Consider the following 10,593-nt stretch of genomic DNA (forward strand, 5'->3'; position numbering starts at 1 on the left):
ATAAACCACCTGCCTGTGAACCACTTCTTCTGCAGTAATGTCTCACAATACTATGATTTGGTATCGCTTTCTTTCTCACTTTGGCTTTATCTGCCTCTGCTGCAGGTGTGTTTGTTTTCTCTTTGATATCTCGGGTTACTCAACGTTTAGCTGATGGTAATTTTTGAGTCATGGCAGTGTAATACGTAATTCATGGACACATGCTTCCATGAAATAGGGGCAGCATTTTACCTGTCTTCTAGTGGGTCCATATGATCCAAATTTATCCTCAACAATTGATCACAATAAGTAAAAAAAAATCCTTTTGAAGGTACATTTATAGGCGTGAACTCTCCTGTAGATTTAATCTTGGGGTTAAGGCAAAGATTTGGTTAAAAAACAGCTTTTTAGGTTCTGGTTTTGGTAGCTCATCCAACAAGTGATGAGACGACCCAAAGCGAGCCAATGAGGGCGCGTCAGGCTCACAGCACTGATGTGCCTGACGCAGGACGTAAGGCACCACACCCAGATGAAACCTCATGATTTTAGAGAGTCCTGCAAGAAAACAGCCATATCACAATCCTGCAGTATTTCGGCATTATTTGGTTTGTTTTGCTGTGTGGTTTGTGGCATGGTGGGCTCGCTCTTTTTTTCCTGAGCTGCACTCAGACACCCGGACCCCTAATTACTCTACGCCAATGCTAAGCGCCGTGTCTATGCAGGTGATGGTCTGCAGTTAGGCGTGGCTGGTTCAGACACTGTGTGTCTTTGTGTTTTGGTTTGTGACTGTGTTTTGTCTCTGCATCGACTGCTTTTACTTTTATTTTTTCTTTTTATTTCTATGTCTCTGCGCCGCGAAGAGCTGAGGCCAGAGACGTGATGTTTTTGGGTTGTCTGTCCGTGTGGTACGTTCTTGTCAACATGTCTCAGATTTGACACAAACATTCTCTTGGAATCAACAATGACCCAAATTTGGTGGTCAAAGGTCAAGGTCACTGTGACCTTGTCTGTTTCATCTTGTAAACGTGATATCTCAAGAACACCTTGAGAAAATTTCCATAAATTTCCACACAAACCTTTGAGTTGCCCCGAGGTTGAACTGATTAGATTGGGGGGTTCAAAGGTCAAGGTCACTGTGACCTTGCATCCATCTCATTTTTGTGAATGCAATATCTGAAGATGGCCTTGAGGAAGTTTCCTCAAATTTGGCACAAACGTCCACTTGGACTCAAGAATGAACTGATTACAATCTGGTGATGGAAGGTCAAAGGTCAAGGTCACAGTGACCTCATACAACATGTTTTTGGCCATAACTCAAGGACCTTGGATGCCCACTACAAAACTGTGCTAGCTGTATAGATCTTCTGCAAGATGTGTGTGAAGCAGCCGTGTTTTCACAGACATGGTTGTAAACTGTCAGTGCAGCTTGACTGGTGCGCGGAGGCAAACAACCACGTGGCGGGAGGTCTAGTGGTGTCTTGCACTTCAGCTGGTTCAGCTCTGCGGCGTGAAGTATGTATAGTTTAATTTGAGTAACTGCTGTAGCAGATCTGCTTGTACGACAGTGGACTCATTACTGACTTAATCACTGTTGACTACAATGCTGTGGGGCTTTATCAAACGATACTGTGCTATAATCTGCAGTCGCCTGTGGTGATGTGGTGATTATGTGGGATTGCTCGGCATTACATTTTAATTTCCGTTAGATTGTCAGATGGTCATAGAGGAGGGAAGGCACATTTCACAGCAAATAACCAGCGATGTTAAAAAGCACAATACTTGCTGTGAATATCAGATGACCTTCTCTCTTCTGCTCCCCCGTCAATATTAAAATGTATTTTTGTCGCTGTCTAATCTACAGATGTACTGTTTATTTAAATATGCAAAATAAATCCGTCTGCTCGCCTCTAATGTGTTTGCTCATGCATTTCTCGACTGGCAAAAGCTTTCCGTTGCACTGAATACATTAGCGTGTTAAATTGAGTGGAATAGTGAAATGTTCACTGTACTACTTGGCCAGTGGCACTTCTCTGAGGCTCATGTTATTGCTTAGCACTCCTTATCTGTGAATGTGCTTATCTTATCTGGGTTTATGGTGGAGAGGACTGTGTTGCCTTTGTTATACTGAAGCATTACATTAACAATTGGCTCACTCGAGCTTTGTTCAGGAAGAAAGGAGGTTGTGCTGTAATAGGGAAACAGCTTGTGTTCGAACAGACAGAATCTTTTTGTCATGAAGGATGGCTGAGGCAGATGAAAGTGACAACGAAGGCGTTACACTTGAAGTCAAGCACGTGCCGGCTACAGAAGAGACTCATGTCAGAGTTTTTTACACTACGAGGGGCGAGCAGGAAGACGAGAGCCTCTCCGTCACACAGCCTCTGCTTCAGCACAAACATCAGGACAGCCGTGATGAGAATCAGGAAGCAGACACGCGAGCAGCGACAGATGGGGCTGACCCAAAGACATCTGTTCCACAAGAGCTGGAATTGGCTGGCAGGGATGAGCCGGGCTGCAGTGGAAGTGTCAGGAGCTTGTGCAGTGACAGCAGTCGGCACGAGTGCCCCATCTGCAGCGAGCTGTTCGACTCGCACGGGGATCACCGCATCACCTTGCTCCACTGCAACCACGCACTGTGCCACCACTGCGTGGCTGGCATCATGAGACGAGCCAAGGTCCAGGGACGTCTGCAGTGCCCCTTCTGTCGACAGACCACCCCGCTCCTGCAGTGGGAGATCAGGAGGCTGCAGGAGGAGTCGTACAGTAGCAACATTTATGATTACGGGCCGGCTCTCGTCATCAGCCCTGCCCCTGCACTCCAGGTCAACCCGGTGTCACCGTTGTGCTGCTTTGCTGTGGAGGGGCAGCCGGAGACACACACACTTGGACGCTGCCCTTGCTGTGTTTTCGGAGGCCTCAGACTGATGCGATCACACTCGCTCTGCTTCTCCATCACTGCCCTGCTGCTGCTCTTCATGGTGCTGCTGGGCTACTTCCTCTACATGGTGGTTCCTGGTTTGATAATGAATGTATTTTTTAGTAACGACTAAGTTTATTGGAAATCATTTGAGTGGTTTCAGTTTTTTTTACTCATCTCCAAAATGGTTAATAATTTAACTGCTTGTTAACTTTTGTGATACTATTACAAAAAAAGATCAAACGTCATATTTGACAGTCAACAGGGAACTCACAGTGTAACTCAGAGCAGTGGTTCCAAACCTTTTTCTTTGACCCTTTGAAACCTACAAAAATTGGTTTTATTTCTTCTAAAAACGTGGCCTAAAAAATAGCAAGAAATTATTAAAAAGTTGCAAGAAAATAACCTGAAAATAAGCACAAAAAAAGGAAAGTAAAAGCAAACAAACAATACATTAGCTGGAAAAAGTGTAGAAATAAAAAAAAAAGTATTCTTTTCTGTAACATAAATTTAAATATATAATTATAATGATTATACATATATTTTTCTGGACATTTTTCGTTATTTTATTTTGTTTTTTATAATTTTCTAATATTCCCCCCATTTTAAAACTATGTTTTAGGTAATTTGCTTTGTCACTGTTTCAAAGCACTGTTGCAGGAATTTTGTACATCTTATAAACACCAATATTGTGGTGTATTTTAGCTGGTATTTAATTTTTTTCTTGTGTTATGGTTCAGTTATAGAAACGCTCTTTTTAGTGATTTTATTGTATTTTTGTTCTAAATCTCTGTGTAAAAAGGGCTGAGGGTGAAGGCTGTGTGAATACCGCTTGTGTTCAGGTCATCGCCGTGTCCTTATCCTGTGAGATGTATTTTAAGAGAGAGATTGGACTGCTGTATATACATAAAATATTTCTTTAACCACTTAAAAACAAGAAGGCCTCACAACCCCCCTTAAAATTTTGGCGACCTTCGGTGGGATTTGGTCCTCCAGGTTGGGAACCAGTGACAGGAATCATTTCTTTCCTCCAACCAGTTCCTCTGCACTGTCAAATCTCATTTCAATCAGAAAGGACAGATGAATGAATGAAGTACAAATAACGTTTAACATAATATGGGTGAACAGATTCACAGATGATTCGTGCTGATTAAGATTTAAGAATACGTCTTTAATGTTTGGACACCAGAGGGAGATTTTTGCGATTAAGGAACATGTGAGCGGCAACAAGATAAATCCAGACTCTGGTGGAGTTGGTGGCGGCTGATGAGGCGGATGAGGTTAATGAATCCGAGAAGACTAGACGGTGATGGGGAGGTGGAGGGTGTGCACGGCTGCAGCATTAAAGCACTAGAGAAGAAAGAGAGCCATATTTAAAAATGAGAAGCAGTGAAATGATAGCCTGACAGAGAAGGCGTGTCACTGTTGGTTGACTGAGAATCAGCTGTAGAGCAGCTGATGACTCAATGTACAGTCCCGACGATGACAGCGAGAAATAGTGAGCATACGTGCAAAGAGCGAATGACAAGGTATGAGAGAAAAATTACAGGCCTAAGCATGAAAAGTATTGTCTTCCTGACTGAACTTTCACCAGAGTTTCATTTATACATCCATTGTTTTATTAACTCTTTGAAACCTGGAGCAAAATCACTTTTTTGTGTTGCTTTCAGGCGCCTCTCACAAGTGTTTCAACCTTTAAACCCTAGGGAATTTGGTTTGGGGGAATTGGCAAGAGGCAATTTGGTAAGAAATGTTCAATAAATTGGAAAAGCTAGGGAAAAATATATAGGAAAAAAGCAGGGTAAAACAATACTTATAATTGTAATTGCATATTTAAAATTATCTTGCAGAATTTTTAGAAAAATGTTATTGTCTTTTTTGACTTTCTTTTTTTCTTTATTTTATTTATATTTATTATTATTAATTTTATTTTATTTTTACAAATTTTCATTTTATTTTCCTGTACTTTCCTCTAATTTCTTGCTCATTTTTGGGTCATTCCTACTTTCATTGCTCATTGCGGCCTTCCCATGTTAATAAAGAAATCACGTCAGTTTATTCAGGTTTCAATTATTAACTGTCTTGATTAAGACTCATCTTTGGACTCAGTCATTTCAGACTAAGGCCTGTATATCAGTCTTTTACTGTAGATATTAAAATTGGACAAAGTCCAATCTGATGTTGACAAATGCTAACTTGATTCACTTGCAGGTGCACATGAAAAATTAGTTTTCAATACTGTAAACTTATTGGGGAAAAAAGAGTCATTCAGCATGCAGAAATTGATCATACAGCTTTTTCAAAATATCTCTCAAAGTGAGAGGATCCAGTCTCTTATCAGCTTGTCAACCTCTGACTTTTGTTGTCTTTGAAGAGTGACGCAGCTTTGTACTGTAGGATTTGGTGCCGAGGATAAATGGGGGTTTGACTCGGGATCAGAACTCTTCATATCTTTCTGGGTCTCGTATTGACCTACTTCTCGTCAGCACAGCTCGGATGCTCTCTGCTGTGACTGCCGCATATTCTTAGCAACAAAAATCCAGCTTGATCTCCTTTCATAGTGCACATGAGGGAGACTTGGCCCCTACAATTTAATCCTTTGTATCCATTTTATTCATTCAAAGAGAGGAAGAAAGAGAGCAGTGATGAAAGCTGGAATTGAAGCTTTTATTAGTTTCTTTCCTCTTTTTTTCCTCCTTTTTTTTGTTGTTGTTGTTGATGCACGTGCACTTTTAAGTTTGTTGCTATGTATCTGTGCTATAAAAGAAGTATTTCACTGCTTGAAAGGTGGTATTTTTTTAGCTGTGATCTTCCTATGCAGTAGCAAGATCAAATACTTTTGAAATTGTTGCTAAATAACCAGGGAAAACTGAAGAAAGGGATATGGTATTCACTTTGGCTTAACAGGTAGAAAAACTACAAGTACCAGAATGCACTGCATCAGACTAATAAATGCGCCCACTGGTAGCCAACTTCCCTATAATACATCCATGACTGGCGATATAATGCAATCTTTGCTTTAGACACAGAAAAAAAAAAAAATCCATAAAATCTAAGAGAATAAAAAGGGAAACAATATGGCATTAAGACTTACTGATGTAGGTGAAAAATGTACATTTTGAAAAAAAATATCTGAAACATCAAAACATTTGTTTTATAGTTGTTTTCATTCTATTAAGTTTCGGTCAGATTTGGAAATATATGTTTTAAGGAATACTTTGAAGTTCAGTCTCAAAGATGTTATTGTTTATCTTGAAAGCCATGGTAATTTAATGAATTTTATGACAACCCTCTTGATCCTGTTAGACAGGCTAGATTCCATATCCGATACAAAATTTGCAAAATCACCGCCCTGTTTTCATTTATATATATATTTTAGTTTAATGTAGTCTCTTGAACATATAAATAAAAAGAAAAGTATATTGATATCATCATTATATATCATTACAACCTGCTTTTTCTACTTTGTCTTCAGCATGATTTTAAAATGTTGCCTTTTTTAATTATAATTATTTAGTTATTTATTGTTGTTGTCTTTTTGACAATTTCTGCACTCTATGATGTCTGACTCAGAGTCACTTTTACTGTTTATTCTAGTGCACTAGTCTGACTTTGTACTATTCAGTCTTGTCAATAAAGTTTTAAAATTTAAAAAAAATAAACAACATGGTGGCAGGCAGGTAACCTTCTCATATAAGAGTTAAAAGGTAAATAAAATAAATATGTTTCTGAAAACATTTTAGACGACAAATGGGCAACACAGTAACAGGATGTTGTTTTATATCTCATCAGCACTGTCTCGTCTCACAGTTTGATGTGAGTTTGGTCTGATTTTGACCGGGAGACAGAGAAGCAGGCGGATTTCTCTCTTGACCCTCTTATACACTCTTCGTGTCCGTTTTGGCGCGCGTGCGAAAATGCGGAAATACAATCCGCAGTGCCAACAACGGCACGAGAAAAAAAAACACGAGGAAATATGGAAAAACGTGCTGAGAGATGAGCTTGAAAATCTGGCTGCTGGTAAGATTGAGTTAAATTTATCAGAGTTGATTTGGGTCTAAACATATGTTGTTATGATGCAATGTCAGCTGCAGCCACGCGCTGTACTCATATTTGGACTAGACTCATGTTCAGCCGAGTTTTTGGTTGCATGCAGAAAATGTAAGTCTTTTTAAAATGCGTGGCAAACTTTAAAGATAAACCTTTGAGTGTCCTGGTGGCTAAGTGGATTAACCATACAACTGGTTATTTCCAAAGCCACACTATTTAGTATGCCAGAAAAGGATTTAGCATGTCCCAATAATAATAATAATGATACCAGTAGTTTTATTTATATAGCACCAAAGCAGAAATGGGATACATAAAGGGTGATACAGCAACAGAAGGTAGGGTTTGAATAAATTCAAAGTAGAGGACAAATGGTGCAGGATGCAGGATGCATAATGTCTGTGTAAAATAATACAAAGAAATATACCATAAACAACACCAGAAACAATAAAAGCAATCACACCACAAATAAAAGGAAATAGATAAAACATAGATTAAAAAGATAAAATAAGTAAAAAGAAATACATAGTATGCTAAAATCAGGATGCCAAAAATGTTCTACTGCATTCAGATGAATATTGCAGTATAAGCCAGCATTTCTTCTTGTTATTCTAACCCACAATCCTCTTTGCAGCAGCAGATATTTCAAACAGACGGAGGCGCAGACAGATGACGGCTCATTGACAGGTGACAGGAGCTGTCATGACAGATGACAGTGCATTCATTTGTGAGTACTGCATTATTTTTTCTTCTTCTTTTTGAAGAACAAAAGGGTTGAAGCTCAGGATGCAATGTTAAGACAAGGTATATGTCCAAAATGATAACTCAGTGCAGCAGTATGTACTTTGCAAGGGCAGCTGCAGTACGTACTGAAGGTAAAAAGAAATACTATCCGATTCGGCAAAGGAGTCTAAAGGCCCTGAGAGACTCAAACGACAGTCAGCCTTTGGCGAGCCTCTGTTGATCTAGTCTTTCTGGGTGCACGATAAATATGCTTTGTTCTTTCAACTTTGGATAGTTTTGTTAATGTGCTAACTGGCCAACAAACATCAAAGGCAGTCTCTCAGTTTCCCTTTTTGAACAGCAATTGCAGACAATTATGTCTTTCCATTCAGATGCTCATTGGCTGTTGGTTGTAGTCTTTGCAATGTGTTTGTGTGCAACACATTTCAGGAGACAGCAATAGTAATAAAGCCAACAATTATGAAGCAAAGGTTACAGCCAAGACATGATTCTCAAAAATGCATTCCTCATATTACTTATAAGTTCTACTACTACTGCAGGAATCTTGCCTGGAGCCCACAGATGAAGAGACATAATAACAGCTTATTGTGTGTAAAAATGTTGAGCTGCACCACAAGGACATCATGCAATAATCTGAAAAGACAAGTCTAAGGCTCTCGATTGATCACAGACTAAACACACACTCATATCAAGTACTCTATCACTTTAAAGTGGAACAGGATCACCACGCGGTCTTTCAAATCCTCTTTTATAACATGATCAGAATCCTGATTCTCCTCTGACTCGGTGGACTGTCAAAATTACTCAGGCAAAAACGAGGAGCTGACAAGCATCTCTAATGCGAAACTCAACATTGATCCATATTGATTAGGCCTGCTGCCCCCAAAAGGCTTTGCAGCATGTTAGCTTGAATCTAAAATACGGATATTCTTTGTGTTCTCCGCAGCATGAATACTTCAGCTCGACATGGGGACAAGCAAGGAAAGCCAGCACAGAGGGGGCTCACACATGTATAATTTATTCGAGGACTTCACACTACATGAGAAACACATCAGATAGGCAGGCATCCATCTGCAGATGAGTCATTGAGGCGATCCAAGACTCTGTTTGTGTCAAAGCACTGGCAAGAGCGTGACCTGTTTTGCTCCTCGCTTCGATCAGATAATCTGGTCAACAACCGCGGACATCAGCTCCATGCAAAAATGTTGCCTGATGCATTAAAGAGACCGACACATGTATATTTATAGTACCACTCTTCACAACATTGCACTTGGATATGATCAGGCCGGAGAAAAAATGTTCTGGGAAATGCTCTCATCTGACGCAAAGAGCATTCGAGGAGCTGAAGACACGCAGTTTGCAGACAAACGCGCTGCTGTCATGCTAAGCGTTAAAGCATGTAGGAGTTCAAGTGTGACATTATTTCCTCCTTCGCTCCCACTTTGTGCTCGATGCATGGGTGATTCTGTGATTAAAGGCACTTTTAACCACTTTATATAATGAAATAAATGAAGCTAAACAACTCCAGTCTGTTTAAAACATCTAAAATTAGAATATTCTAGGGTTTTTTTGTAGTGCTATCAAAGCAAGATGTTATCAGCACTGCAAAAAAAAGAAAGAAAGGACTGTTTTTCAATTTTAAATGAGATGAAACAGGTTTGAAAATCTCTCAAACGATTTGCTTTGAGTCAATTTTTTTGTTTTGATGTCAAAAAGCAATTTTTTTACTACTATTTTCATTTAGATACAATGTATTATTGTGTTTGCTGCTTGTTAACAGCCATTAGTGGTTTTGACAACCAACCAAAAAGTCACAATATTGATGGAAACAGAAGAAGTCAAATGTTACGTTTCCCCCACATGCTGGAGAAATTGAATCATAACAACAAACGCAATACCTTCATAAAAAAAACCAAGGACCACAATAATCTCTCAAGAACATAAATATGAGTAATATTCTCTGAGCAATGAATTCCAGTCTAATTAAAACTGTAATTAATCATACAAATAAAAAAAAACTTTGACAAATATGACACATCAGTTACTTTGGCAGGCAGAGAGAAATCAAGACAAAGTCCCGAAAGAGTCTCATGAGTGTGAGATGTTTCAATAGCTTGTTTGCAATCACGTGTCTATTATGACGCATGATGAAGATAATGTTTTTAAGAAAAAAGTACGTAGCTTTAGCATTGTTGGCCGACATTTGAAAGATTACATGAGTTAAAGCGATTTCGGCTACATGCACCATTAAGGGATTGAGCAGTAAACAGCCAGCGCATGTGTGAAAGATCTCCATTTCTGCACCGGAAAATTGGAATGTGGAGATGAGAATGGGAATTGTTGCGTGGGAAAAATGGGGAATAGATAGCTGAAATGATTGTGTGCCAAAAAAATGTATATTAAAAATAAAAAATAATGAACAATGAAGTAGTTAAAGCACAAAATGGGCTTGTATAAAATGGGGGAGCAAATTAAGTTTGAATTTATTTCATCATCTGATTGGTGGAAAGTGGAAAAAAATCATTTCGCTCTTTTTTTTGCCATCTGATTGGTGTTTAAAAGACGGTATAACAATTTATGTAATGTATTTCAAATTATTATTATTATTGTTGTTTTATTTATTTATTTAAACTTATTTTAGATTTATTTTTGTAAACTTCCAGTTTAACCTTTTGAAACCTGAGCAAATTGGCTTGAATTTTCTTCAAAAACATGTGAAAAAGGCAACGGACAATTAAAATGACACAAAATTACTTAAAAATTATTGTAAAAAAAAAAAAAGAAAGTAAACAAACAAACAAGAAAATGACTTGGAACATGTGCAGAAAATGTATAATTCTGTAACATCATTTGAAAAAATGTAATTATGATGGTTATGGTTGCTTCAGGTTTCAAAGGGTTAACTA

General features: G+C 38.7%; 1 long non-coding RNA gene across 1 annotated transcript; it reads left to right on the forward strand.

Annotated features, from left to right (window-relative positions):
- Window positions 1-6,832: 6,832 nt before the first annotated feature.
- On the forward strand, window positions 6,833-8,931 carry LOC121959516. Its single transcript, XR_006106921.1, has 3 exons — window positions 6,833-6,916; window positions 7,578-7,670; window positions 8,634-8,931. It is a non-coding gene; the product is annotated as an uncharacterized LOC121959516 (long non-coding RNA).
- Window positions 8,932-10,593: the final 1,662 nt, after the last annotated feature.

The sequence above is a fragment of the Plectropomus leopardus genome, chromosome 20, assembly GCF_008729295.1.
Source record: "Plectropomus leopardus isolate mb chromosome 20, YSFRI_Pleo_2.0, whole genome shotgun sequence".
Taxonomy (NCBI): Eukaryota; Metazoa; Chordata; class Actinopteri; order Perciformes; family Serranidae; genus Plectropomus; species Plectropomus leopardus.